Source organism: Heliconius melpomene, chromosome 14 (assembly GCF_056956725.1).
Source record: "Heliconius melpomene rosina isolate 202511_hmr_F chromosome 14, ASM5695672v1, whole genome shotgun sequence".
NCBI classification, from domain to species: domain Eukaryota; kingdom Metazoa; phylum Arthropoda; class Insecta; order Lepidoptera; family Nymphalidae; genus Heliconius; species Heliconius melpomene.
In genome coordinates, this window is record NC_140402.1 from 9,512,953 (window position 1) to 9,527,286 (window position 14,334).

The 14,334-nt window shown below is 34.5% G+C and overlaps 1 non-coding gene across 1 annotated transcript; it reads right to left on the bottom strand.

The window, feature by feature from the left end:
* Positions 1 to 532: 532 nt before the first annotated feature.
* TRNAW-CCA (transfer RNA tryptophan (anticodon CCA)) lies at positions 533 to 604 on the bottom strand. Its single transcript has one exon. It is a non-coding gene; the product is annotated as a tRNA-Trp (tRNA).
* Between the last annotated feature and the right edge of the window lie 13,730 nt (positions 605 to 14,334).

Genomic DNA, 14,334 nt, shown 5'->3' on the forward strand with positions numbered 1-14,334 from the left:
TATGATTAAATAATTCTTAAGTTTCTTAATGATTTCTTCAATCATCATTCTTCAAGCATCCGTTTGTGAACGCGATGTTTGTGGGTTTGTTTTTGACTCGGAACAATGATTATATTTAAATTATATTCATTTCCTTTCTCTGGTAGGTATATGAAACTTTCCCTTGTTCCCTTTGCCTGTCTTACTATGTGCGGGATGCAACGTGAAGCTAAGAAAAAATATTTTAAAAGTCACTTTTGTGATCCTCTCTTTACATTTCATATACTAAGCGATATAGATTTCTCTTAACTCAGCACAGCGTTTACCTGCCCAGAGCAACGAAATGAAAATATTGTAGGTGTTCCTCCGTGGAGGAGATGGAACCCACGAGCATTGCGTTTAGCTCAAACTCAATGGCACGATGGTTGAATGGTTGACACGTTTATATAAAACCGAAATATTATTATTAAAAGAAATGATGGGATTTGTCACATTTATTATACAAAAAAGAACCAAAATGTAAACAAATTCGTCTATTAAAACAATATAGCATTGACCCCGACGTGATTTGAACACGCAACCTTCTGATCTGGAGTCAGACGCGCTACCGTTGCGCCACGGAGTCCTATGGAAATGTTATTGAAATTAGTATACATTATATATACTTTCAAGTCGTCAAATTTTTTGAGATTTATATTCGATCAAAATTCTTATTAAGATTTTGTAGTTTTTGATTTTTAATGAAACTTAATAGGTTAATTAATTTCTGAAATACTTATGTAAAAAATATAATTTTCTCTAATAAATTTAAATATTCACACTATTTTTTGTTGATCAGGATAATATAAGAATATAACTATTGAGCTGGTCTAGTGCTCCATCACCAGAACAGCGTTCCAGCACAGAGGTACCACCACAACGACACCCTGATAGCTATTATAAATTCATAGAGTTCGGGCTTGTGAGATTAATTTTGTTATTTTGTAGGTCGCTATTCGCTGATTGACGGGACATTCATTGCGTTTCTAATATTAAGTTAAAACTAAATACTTGATAATGAATCCCAACCTTCACACTGCGCATATAGGGCCCTTTTATATTATATTAAGATATTCATATTCAAATGAAACATTTTACGTTTGCAAGGTGTTCAAACATTACGAAGACCCCTTATTCTCGCCATATTTCACTCACAATAAAATCGCCCATTCTCCATTTTTCAACTCCGTTCGCCGTTTAGGGGCAGAGATCCGTAATCCTTGTTTAAAAGAAAACTCATTTATCTAAGGGCGGGGGAAGTAGCTGCTTGCAAGCACTTTGATTTCGATAACGTGACGTTGCTAGTTTCATTCTTTTTTGGAGCATTAGTCCAGTAGCCCAGTAGCGATATCTGTTTGGGATTTGCGGTTTTGTTTAGCTTTACGTTGTATCACGCACTGACCAGACAGTCCAGTGCGGCAGGTAGTCCACCAGCACTCCACCACCAGTCGGTGGCCTCAGTTATTTGTTATAAAATATATCCGCTTTAATGCATATCTTATAAAATACTAAAAATATATAAAGATGAACTTAAGCAGTCCTCGCGCAGTGGTATACGCAGCCTTTGACTTTGGTTATGGATTCAATTCCCACTTGTAAATTATTTTTATTTCTTTATTCTGGGGCAACGTACGGCGTCTAATTCCGCGACACACCGTGCAATGTCTTGAAAATTGGGCAGTGTGTGGGGAACGGAGTGCATTAACACTTAATTTCCTCTGCCTATATAGCGTAAAATATATATGAAGATAAACAAAAAAGCAGTCGAGCAAAATAGTCAACGTTCATTTACTTTTATAATCGATCTCATGTTACTTCACCTGAACAACAAAAACAAACAAAAAAACTGCATTTCCAAGCGTATGGAGTGTAGAGTATAGGACATTATTACAAAAGCATGATAAACTATATATAACGTGGGCTACGCACTTTACTCCGCAATAACTCGTGGTATTCTTTATGCTGTCGTAAAATATCAGATTTCGTCCGAGCGACCCCTGGCGCAGGGCTGGGTGAGGCCGCCTTGCGTCCACGTAGGCCAGGGGTTATTATAATTTTATAATAGTTTGGCAAACTTTAAACTTTCAATACATTTTATAAACAATTAATATAATTACTGTCTTAATTACTCTCATTAATTTAAATGCGCTTTTACAGTCCTTATATTTGTGCAGATACTTAAATAAAGTTTAATTTTGTTTCAAATGAAAAAGATTATTTAACAACCTTATTGAAAACAAATTACGGTATATCAGTACAAACTTATACACATATTCACATGTAAAAGAATAAGCCAAAATGGCAACGTCGTCCCCTAGACTATAGCAGTAAGCTATGTTACTTTATACTTTACATTTGAGCTCGTGTCACTCACCCGCCGCCGGCGCCACCCCGAGCCCGCGCCCGAACCCGCACTGTGCGCTTCCGTCAATTTGAAACTAGACTAGTAAAGCCCTACAGATATGCTTGACGGTGTATCCCACATATAGCAAGGTAGGCTAAGAGATCCTAGTGTTAAGGCGTTCTCCATACCCGCCCAATTTTTGAGACATTGCGTGTAGATTGCCATTGCTTGTTAACAAAGCGAGAGAATCGAAATTATCATCCCTCAAATCAGAATTCAACCCATAACCCGCGCTTTCACCGCTCGACGTAGCGGTCGCTGCGCAACGATGGCCTTAAAATTAGATTTGTATTGTTTGTGTTTTTAAAATTTTAGTTTTAATCAAAACCTTATTATTAAGAAAACATATAATAATTGAACGCAGCTGGATTTTTTATACGTTTTCTAAATAAATAGTTTTTCTTTCCTAAGTATGTAATAACATTACATAAATTTCCTCCTTAATCATTCTCTCTATTAGTTATACTGCATTAAAAATGCATCGAAAAGCGTGAAAGATCTAAGCATATATTCTTGTATCTCGTCGTATAGATAAAAAACCCAAAGCTACTATCTCTTAATTTTAAACTAGAAACATTTAAATAAAAAAGCTGTCGCTTATCGCTTTACAAACTGTATACAGCCAGCTCCGCCGTGACAGTCGTCTCTATGTAAATTGAATTAGAGCAATTAAATGACTCGATGTTATGTCACGCATGGAGTGATAACGTGTCCATATTATATGGGAAAGATATCCTGGTGGATATTAAATGTGTATAAGTAGTGCTAGATTAAATAATCCTTTAGGCCTATCGTGCGACTCTAAACCAGACAAGTTGTAAATTCGATTCCCACTCGAGGAAATGTAATATTTATTAGCATTTCTTAGTTCCGCTACTCAACACACAATTGCTCCAGAATTCGGCAAAAAGTGGGGTTTAAACACTAGAATATCAGGTTCCCTACCCTCCCTACACATATGAGAACATATGACAGATGTGCAGGGTACAGTGTAAAGCTAAAAAAACATTTTTATACTTTTTTCCGCACTGATTGAGTATGAGATCAATCTAGTGACACACAGATACTTCGTTCTCAACTTTTCACTCAGTTTTTGAGACATTATGAGTTGAGTGCTGGGACTAAACGCCGCTGGTGGGGATTGAACTGACAACCATCGCGATTACAGCAAGAATTAAGCATGCAAAATTTACCTGTATAAATCCTTATGTATTACTAGTTTAATACTATTATATATTCAACTAATCATATAAATTACTTAAAAATTCGATCCAATGGAATTCTTATATCTAATTTTAAAATAAGACTAGCGGACCCGGACGCGGCTACGCCTGCTTCAACTATAAGATGATTTATTAAATATATTCATGAAATTATTTTCAATTTTCAATAAAATTAGTAAGAAAATATAAGCTTAAATAATCAAAAAGAATAATAAGTAGAGACATATTATTAGAAAAAAATATCTGAGTTATTGAAATTAACCAATAAAAGGATTAAAAGTAATTAAAGGATAGGTATTCTTAATATTAGAAAAAGTACCTAAAGTTTACCGTGCGTGCGTACATAGATATCGACTCTATGAAATAACTAAACATTTCTATATATTAAATAGGATAATTTTAGCGGGCAATATCAAATAAAATAAGAAGAGAACCAAGTTAAATTAATTATAAAGAGCAAATAAAGTTTGAAAATGTATGAAAATTTATAAAACCGTCAACGTCATTTGCCCGTTCGCGTCGGTCATACTCATACTATGACGCCCGTAGGCTAGGTCATTTCGAATCAGTGACATCTCCTTAATTATTTATTAGTATGTTAAACAGTATCAATCTAGATAAAATGCTAAAAGTGACCATTATATTTATTTTCATAAGGATGAATATCAAAATGTCGCGGTAACGGTTGCGTAGCGACGCGACGGTTGTTATTAACATGGCAGAATAAATTGCATGTCAAATTAGAAAGTATTTTAAAATATATTAGTTTATATGTATAATGTAATGTTATTTAGCCTATAGCACCTCTGAAGAATGCAGCTTTCATACAAAACAAAAACAAAGTAAATCGGACCAGTAGATCCAGAGATCTTAGCGTTGAAACAAACAAACAAACAAAGAAACAAACTCTTCCGCTTTATTATATTAAGTATTGATTAGTAATTTTGGTAACATTTTTCTAATAAAGAATAATAAAAATAAAAATAAACCTTTATATACTTATATAAATATATGTTACATTTAGACTAATATAACTTTAAAATATGAGCTTATGTAAAATGTCTTTTCAAATGAAGTCACTCTTCGTATAAATCTTTTTGCGAGGCTGATCCTTATAACGTCTATGATTTATTACCTTAAACCAGAAAAATCATTTCTTTTATTTATAGCACCTTGTGCGCATAAAAAAGGGCAAAGAGAACTTAGTATACTACCACGTAACCCCCATTTTTGAGACGTAGCAGTACTAAACGCCGCGCTCTACCTACCTAATTACCAAGGTCCCACTTTTGGGAATCGAACCCACAACCGTCGCGTTTGTCGACAGTCAAGAACTAAGAACCTCACTGAAAGTTAATAAAGCTATATCAATGTTATAAAGTTATCTTTATAATATACTAAAGAGCGGTATATCTCAGTTAAATAACATATTAATATGTGTTGTCCGGTTATACAACGACTTGAAGTAATCTCTATAATATAACGAAGTAAGTGAGTACCTCTCATGCTTGTTCCACACATTTCTGAGCTTTTTGTCTAAACTCGGGGCGTCGCGTTGCAGAACACAACGCCGCAGTTTATCATGTTTGTTTATTTATTTATTTATATATTCAATAATATGGAATATCAACACAGCGAATACTTATAAGCTTAAAAATGAAAAGTACAAATCTTAAAACAAAACACAAAGTGCAGCCGCAATGATGAAGGCGGGCCGGTGTTGCACGTAAGATATAAAAAAATATAAAAGTTATTAATAAACATAGACACAGTTAAACGTAAAAAGTAACAATAACAAATTAACAATTAGCTGTCGTGGTCAGTTCTCTTCATCTTTGAACAGAGACAATACAAAAAAATTACGTATTTGGATTTGAACCCCCGTTTTTTAATTTTCACATATGCTGTAGTGTCAAACTTAAATACAAAATGTCGTTAGTTCAGCCATAATAAAGCGCCGTATGATTTGGTACATTAGGATTGGAGTATCCAATAATAAAGAATAAAACTGTCAAATACATTTACTTTGAATAATATCGTCTCGCCAGATTTTTTTCTTACATATACTAAAATAACCTTTATTGGAATAAGAATAGGAGTTAAGTTTCTAAGTTTATTGTACAAAATTTATGATCGTATGGTAACTGCCTTCAGGGGTGAAATGTGTGAATTTAGAGAAACTGTAGGGGAACTTCATGATCCTCGCAGTGAGCGCAATCTTAAGCTACTCAAGTATTTTCCTTATGGGTTTTGTGTGTTAGGAAAATGTGCTAAGCTCTGTTTATTTCGGTGCCACTTGTATTTATGTTATGGCGTGTTATTATATCTTTATAAAAATTCCCAGAGTAGACCTGTTGGCTGGAACCTGGCGTTAAGATATTCCGTTCTCCATTATACGCTTAATTTTCGAGACATTGCGTGTTCAGTGGCGGAACTCAAACTAAAAAAAAAGAATGTCTTAATATGTAGTTTTCTCTTTATGTATGTAAAGTTACTTTTGTTTGGTTTTTAATTCAAGAATTTTACTTTGAGATATTGTTATAAGATCAAGTGCAACGTTGAGTTTTTGTTTAATGTTATGCAGAAATGAAAAATATTAATTATACAGTATGTAAAATAACATTTAAATATAAATAAAAGTATAAAGAAACGGAAATATAATAACATTGACATCAAAGGAAAGCTACACCTGCAGTATGAGCGTCTATGTACTCCGTTACCGCAACCCGCAGCTGCGGTCAGACCAAATCTTACAGACAGACATTAATACTTATTCAATTATAGCTTTCCAATACAACTATAAATAGTTATAAATTGAAACTATAAAGTGAAATACGAGCTAAAAGTGAATAAATTGCTCTCAGCTTTTTGATGTCTAACATATGTAGCACAGTAGGCAGACTCCATAACTGACACGCTAATGTCTCGAAATTGGAGAATAAACGGAGAGTGAAATGTCTTGATAAATATAATGTTAATCTTCGTTTTCTTAAATAATTATCTACAAGTACCCGTAACAAGGGACGTTACGGATGTTTTATTTTAGATGTGGATATGGATACGGATATAAGAATATTATATAGAGTACTCGTATATATAATATTCTTATAATACGCACTATTACAATAGGTAATGGATATCAGATTTTCCAGAAAATACATTTCTATACAAAAATCTGTACTGACAGCTATATTTAACATTTCTGTAACAGTGTTAGTCTGTCTGTTTCGTATCTGACTCTATTTTGTGATGTTTTTTTTGTGAGTTGGTTTGGGTTTTTTAATAGCAATAGTTTTAAACTCGTAATGGGGAGTTTATTCATTTATTTATTTATAAGGCCCACCAACATTGATACAATTATTATATGCCATTAAAGAAAAAACAAAGTAAGTTATTTCTAGTTGCTCAATTATTTACAGGTGGGCTCCAGGAGTTAACGAATATTTATTGATTACGGATATTCGATATTTGATATTACAATTACGAAGCTCGACACCAGCCCTGCTGGCCGCTATGGGCCGCGGTCGCCTTACTAAATAGGAATATTATCAACCAGTGAATGGTGGTCGCCATCTAGGTGGACATCGGAATGTACGTTTAGTAATGGTACGAGTACATCAGAACAAGTATACGATACCGCCGTAATATTGCAAGGCAATGACTGGCCACAACAACAACTACAAACTCTGCAGGGATTTAGCTATTTGTAATGTTATTAATGTATTTCTATAATAAAATATATCATTATCATCATTAAGCACTGTGCGCTATAGGCGTAGCATCTCAATGGTAGCGCCACTGTGCACGGTGTAGTATGAATGCCCTCTCGTGAGTCTCGATGCGGAATCTCGAGCTAACCGCGTTTGTTTAGAACACGTTTGGAACACTACACCTTGCGTAGGATCCTGTACCTCTGTACTCTACTATAGTGAGATATATAACTTAGCTTAACACTTGATATACGACCACCGGCTCACATACTGTACCAGCTGTACCAGCTATACCAGTGGTTAGTGATTTAGTATAAAATAATAAATATTCCAGAATGAGCTGTTAGTCCAGACAAAGGTGACGAACATGAAGCATTGTAGGTATGCATCATACTTTCAACGCTCTGACCTCCCGACTGCGCCTGAGGCGGCGCGTGGAAGTGGAACTAGAATTACTATTACAATTCATTGAACCCAATTTTGATAATGATAAATATCATTAAAAAAAATATGGGACGCAAGCTATTTGTATATTGTCAACATCACAGATAATAAAAGTGAATCTTGCCAAAAAAGACCAAATTCAGAAAATTATGTATTTATTATAATACGCTTTTTCCCAGATAACAGTAAACCGTAAGAAACATAATGTTGAAACACTCCACCTGCACAGTCGCCCAATATTTGAGATATTGCATGTGGAATGGTGAAATGACATTTAAATGTAATCCTGATCGAACCCCCCTACAATCGTGTCTACAGTACAGCCAGCCAGTCAGGGTACAAAGCTTTTGTAATTACAAATGAGTTCGAATTGGCTAATGGTAAAGTCGAGCTCGTATAATACATATTGTCTGGACGATGCTCGATCGACGTTAGCTTCATGTTTCACATTCGTTTTCTAACATCAATATAGACAGCCGTAATTTAAGGTAATAGTATGTACCTATTGGTATATATTAAGGTATTGTGAAGTATTAACATAGCTTTAACGGAAATTTATATTATATTTTACATATTATTATTGTTTTTTTTTTTAATTCTAGAAGGTACTTAATAATTTTCATAATCGTCGTATTCATTCATCGCGGCTCTAGTATTATATAAGAAATTCTTTTTTTTTAGTTTATAATACAAAACACAATCAACGATACAACAAAATAATAATATTTAAAAAAAATATGAAATCATCGAGTTATTTCTTTTGGCTTTAGCAAATTAAATGGTATTAAGTATCGTAATTCAACGTTTCTTTAATTCCCAAAAAAACAAGGGCTGAAAATCTCATTACTAGGATTCTAACTTACTTTTACAAATGCAAAAAGCACTAGAAAAGAAGACAAAAATGTAGTAATTAAAAAAATACTAATTAAGTTTAATCCAGCTAAGTACAAAAGTAATAAATATTTAAAAACTAAATCTACCTGTCATGTCGTAGTACTTCAGCTCGCACCCACGGCGCCGCACCCCACTCGTCTTCTTCAGCTTTAGGCTTCAGAAGCCCAGAGAGCCAAGTGTAGGATTTACTTCGCTTCATACTGAACACATCACTTTTCAACCTTTAACTTTACAAGGTTGTGACGTCACAAACACTAAACAGAACGTCTACGTTTTGGACTTTAAAGTAACACGCTCACATTTTTCCATGGTATTGTCTGTAAATGGCACTTGATGGACTGGTTTGATGACTGCTTAGAAGTCAGCACTGATTCATTATGTATGGAGAGCTTTATATCATAAGCATCTAAATATGAGATTTTGAGATTGAGATCTACATACATTAACGCACTTCAAAACTATTTTTTATGTTATTAGAACTTGTGTGTATTTAATAGATATGTTTTTATTTATCTTTAATATTTATTTTTATGCGGAATCTGCAACGATTAGTTTAATTACATAGAAAATTATAAATTTATTGTAGAATTCTCCTTTATTTATGGTAGAAATACCACAACGGCGCTAATTCCAACAGCGATTTAAACTTTGTATGTCTCTACTTGTATGTCACAGGTATGGTCCGATTTTAAAGCAATACTTATTACAAATATGTATAGTTATTTAGTTTGTAAAATAATATATTACGCGTTTCATAAATCAATTTGTGATCTCATCGAGTATAATTGACGTTAGGCAGTGTTGGGAGGGGCGTGAGTTCGATGCTTGATTTCCATGTTACTAAAAATTAACACTGTGTGAAGCAATTGTTACTACGGTATAATATGATTGTGAAAACACCATGGTAATGGATTTAGTCATTTCACTGTTATTTTTAGTTATTTTAAAAGGTTCTCGATGTATTTTCACCTACTTACAGCAATAATATATATATAAGATTGGTTGTCAATATTAGAATTGGTAATGCACAACACAATGTGATTCATTTAAAAAGAGAATCGACAATTAAACGTCCATGCACTTATTCCTCTTGTTAATGCTTTTTCCAATTATTGCACTGAATCACACACAAGAATTAATTATAATTAACATCAACTCTTATAGTCAAATAATTTAAAAGAAAAGTTTGTTACGAACAACTATTTTTAAAATGGCAACCACGGCAAGCGTCTATCTCCAATGCTTTATTGACAGTGGCGCCATCTCTCAACTAAGCAACCGATACGGTGCTTACATATATTTTTTGCAAATATTCTAAATTTAAAATTAAACTTACTACTAAGAAGAAGCCAGAAGCCTCGGCTTCGATTCCCGCTCAATCAAATATTTATAATATGGCCCTACCTCAAATATGAGACGGCGCTTGGCGTCTGCCTACTAAGCTATTAGCTAAAAAATATATTATTTTAGAAATTTGTTTATTTATATGTTACTGAAGGAAACAAATATGACATTTATAAATCTTATATTTTTTAAATAAAGAACCCTAAAACGAACGGTCTAACATAACCTCCTCTGACCTGATGCCCAACAATAGACGTGCTGATGACGACATTATACGGCCACGGCAAATATACCTTGGAAATCATCGAACAGTACAACGCAAAGGCATTTTTAATTTGACCGCTCTATAGTTTTGAAGTGTGTTTGAAGTATTTGACGTTTGATTATGAAAATAAGTATTACTATTATTAAATATTTGTTTTAAAGAAAGCGATTTTACACTGTATTTTGTTTGTATAGGGTCGATATTCGCTTGCACTCGTGTCAAATGTACCTGTAACAAAAAGCACTTCGTTAATAAATTATTTGGTATGTACGCATTCTTGGAACTAATAGAAAAGACATATGAGTAACTCGTGGGACAGCGAGGTGATTGCGGGTTCAAACCATCCTTACGGAAATAATAAATAGTAAGTTCACACATACCACAGTGTAAGTGCCAGGGGTGATCCTCGATGCTGCGGTGATTTATAACGAAACCTAGCCGAAACCTCAATAGATGTGCTCTATCCAATATAACATTTTTCGATTCGAAACAGTAGTTCCTGAGATTATTACGTTCAGCCAAACAAATTCTTTAGCTTTAAAATATTAATAAATACAAAGCAATACTGTAGTCCAGTAATTACTCTACAACCTCACAGCTCAATCGACGCACAAGCACTCATAATTAGTTGTCAGACGTGGTCACGACTTCACTCCGGTTTGAGGGTAAGTACAGGTTCCGACCTCCGCTCATTATGGAGATGCGGAGATAAACTGCGTCGGAAACCACTTAAGTCGAGTTCTGAGTAAAAAATTATCGAAATTAGTCCGGATTTTGAAACTACAATGTAACATTTTTGGTTTTGTTTCTTTTATGTTTGAGGTTGAGTGTGCTATATGATGGTACCTACATATATTGATCTTTGATGATTATTATTATTTATTTTAAAAAATGTACGCCATATATTTAAATGTTCAATATTACTTAAAGTTCCTCTACATTAGGTACTCTATCAACTATTCTCACGCCGTATATGTATCTATCGTGGAGCAGTGGAACAGTATGCGATTGCAATCGCGGGAGTTGTGAGTTCGATTGCCTCTCGGCGATACAATTATTTAAATGATTTTCATATATCTGTTATAGTGGACAAAATACGGCGTTGAATTCCGTCACTCAAGCATGTCTTAAGCACTCCTTACAACGTACTACAATTCCGCCAAAGCCGCAGGTAAAATCAATAGATACTAAGAATAACAGCGGGTAGGTACGCCGCGCCGCGCCGGGCTACCGCGGTACGCTACGCCTGTACGCCTGTACGCCTGTACGCCGCCGTCTCATTTGAATTTTCCACTTGACTTACCGATATCAGTCGCCGCGGACGCCACACCTCACCTCACCTCAGTCACCGACTAAATTACCAACAAACCGCAAGTCAGCTTTCGATCCTGTGTTTATGGGAAATATTATATAGAAAGTCGAGACTAACGTGGAGCAGCAGCACAGTATGTCTGCACGGCGTTGAGTTGCGCCACCTAACTCGCAATGTATCAAATATTGGGCGGAAAATGGAGAACGGGGACACTAGGCCTACCCGCGGGGCATAGCGTGAACTTACTTACATACTTCCTTAGAAGATAATAATATTATTATGTATATCATACCTAAGAAATTATTCATTTATATCGAAGTAACAATGTTTTTTATAAAAAAAATATTCTACGATAATGTTGTTTGATTATTTACTGCCATATAATCTTATTACTTTAGTGTAATGGTGTGTGTGTCTGTTTACTTCGCTTCATATCACATTGATTAGGTTATCACGCAAAGGATATTTGACTTTTAATAAACGTAGTTAGGAGTCTGGATTATAACACTGATTGTTGCTGACTGTGGCCCTCGAGGTCGCCTCGCTCCCCTCCACCTCCCTCCACCTCCCTCGGCACATAAGGCACTTCCCATGGATCGACTTGTCAAACTTCGATCATAAGTCGGTGTTAATTGTCACTTATAATACAAGTAAAGGAAACAAATTCAAAGTGAAAATTTATAGCTAAATAAAAAAATATATTAGAACGTTATATTTGTAGTTTATTTATTTCTTACAATATGTCGCTACAGCGTAATCAAAACCTATGAAGTATTTCCCGTAGACCTACAATTATAAAACTTGAATAGAACTGTGAACTTGCAGTAAATGTGAATAAAAAATGCGAAAATTTATAATACATTACAAACTTGTAGAACAAATATAGTTTATATGACTCGACTTTCATAAGTTGTACTGTTGACCTACAGAATCCTCAGTGAGCGAATCCGACTCGCACTTGACCTAGTTTGTTAGTTATAGAATAGTATTGAACTATGACTTGAGCATGCTCGATAATACTTATAAATACGTATGCACGCATTAAAGAAAATTAATTATTTTACATATTTTCCACTTTCAATATTTAAGGATATGTATAAAATCAAGTATAGTAATAAATAAACCTGGCCGCGCCTGGCTCTACCATCGACTGCATCATTTACTTTTTTCTTTATTACAATATTTAAACAAGCAGTAAAGTATCTTATCTTTTAATATTTTAATGACATAGGAATATTAAAAGATGTCGTCTAATCCGAATGCAGCAAATGTGTCCTCGTGATAGAACATATTATTAGGTAAGTATACTCGAAACAGCAAATAAGGTTTTGAGGCCATCGATACGCAGTGGGATACCTGACTGTAAGACATACAAAGGTACGTAGATTCAATCTCGCTTGAATCATTTTTGGAAGTCGATATATTTTTTTGTAATTTCATATATTTCCGCTTCATGACCTTGAACATACCTTTAACGGTGTTCAAAGTATTTATAACTTCGTAACTGTTTATATTTGTCGACGGTCTCCATGTTGCCCGATGTAATCTGACGCGTGACGTCTGGAGTGACAAGTTAAATATTAAACACGCTTATTATTGTTATTACTGTAAATGCGACACGTTGTGGGTTTGACGAAATATATAATTTGTTCCCTACGCACCGCCCTATTTTCAAGACATTGCCAGTGGAATGACAGAACTTAACACTACGTTATGTCTCATTCTAGAGAAAACAAAGATAAATAAATAAAAAAATCATTCCCCATTCCAATTAATTGAAGCTGCACTCGTTACGTTTACAATCGGAAGATGTACCACTGAGTCACGACGGTCAGCTGTCAACTTTACTATTTGTCTGCAGTCGGAGCAGGTGTCTGTAAGTATGAGTACTGCGAGTGTAACAGCCCTGTCCCAGACCGAGGGAAACTCTGTTTGTATAGTAATATAAAATATTTTATACTACTGTACAAACTGTCTAACTATACCACTATGTCACTAAAAAGTAAACAAACAAGAATATACTGACTTGAACCCACGGCCTTTACGGAGAGACATTTCGTACCACAACGCAATGTCTTGTAGTGCCGATACTAATTATTATTATCTTTACATTCATTTAATATCATAATTAAAAATGAATGCTTTTACGTGAGATATATGTACTTATGTATGTATACGAGTAGGTACTTACACAGCATTAACCAATGTACATAAGAGATGACGGGTAGTCCAATATTAGTATACGATACTAAAATAAATATTATATTATACTTTTGACAGTTAATACAAGCAGGCAGGCATAAACCGAATAAAAATATCATATAGATAGATATCAGTAAATAAAAATAATCACAAAATTGATATAAAACCAATATGTTATGTATAGAGGTATAACTTTAATGACAGAGTGAAGTGTTCCTTAGACTTATGCAAAAAGTATCTAAATGAACTAAATAAGGGGAGTGAAAGAATCGGCTCATCCTATCATCTTCCGGTACTTTTTTAAATACATATTGAGGTTACAAATACAACGTCACGCTATGTACCTACTACAGCAAAGCAGGTAAATAACAACAATTTATACATAGTGATGCCCCCCAGTGGGCATTGAACCTGCAACCATCGCGTGAACCCTGCAGCACGACAACATAAAGAGACCGACCTAAATGCTCTTGTAGGCGTCCTTCAATTTGTATTATGCACTAAACTATCGTAACCGG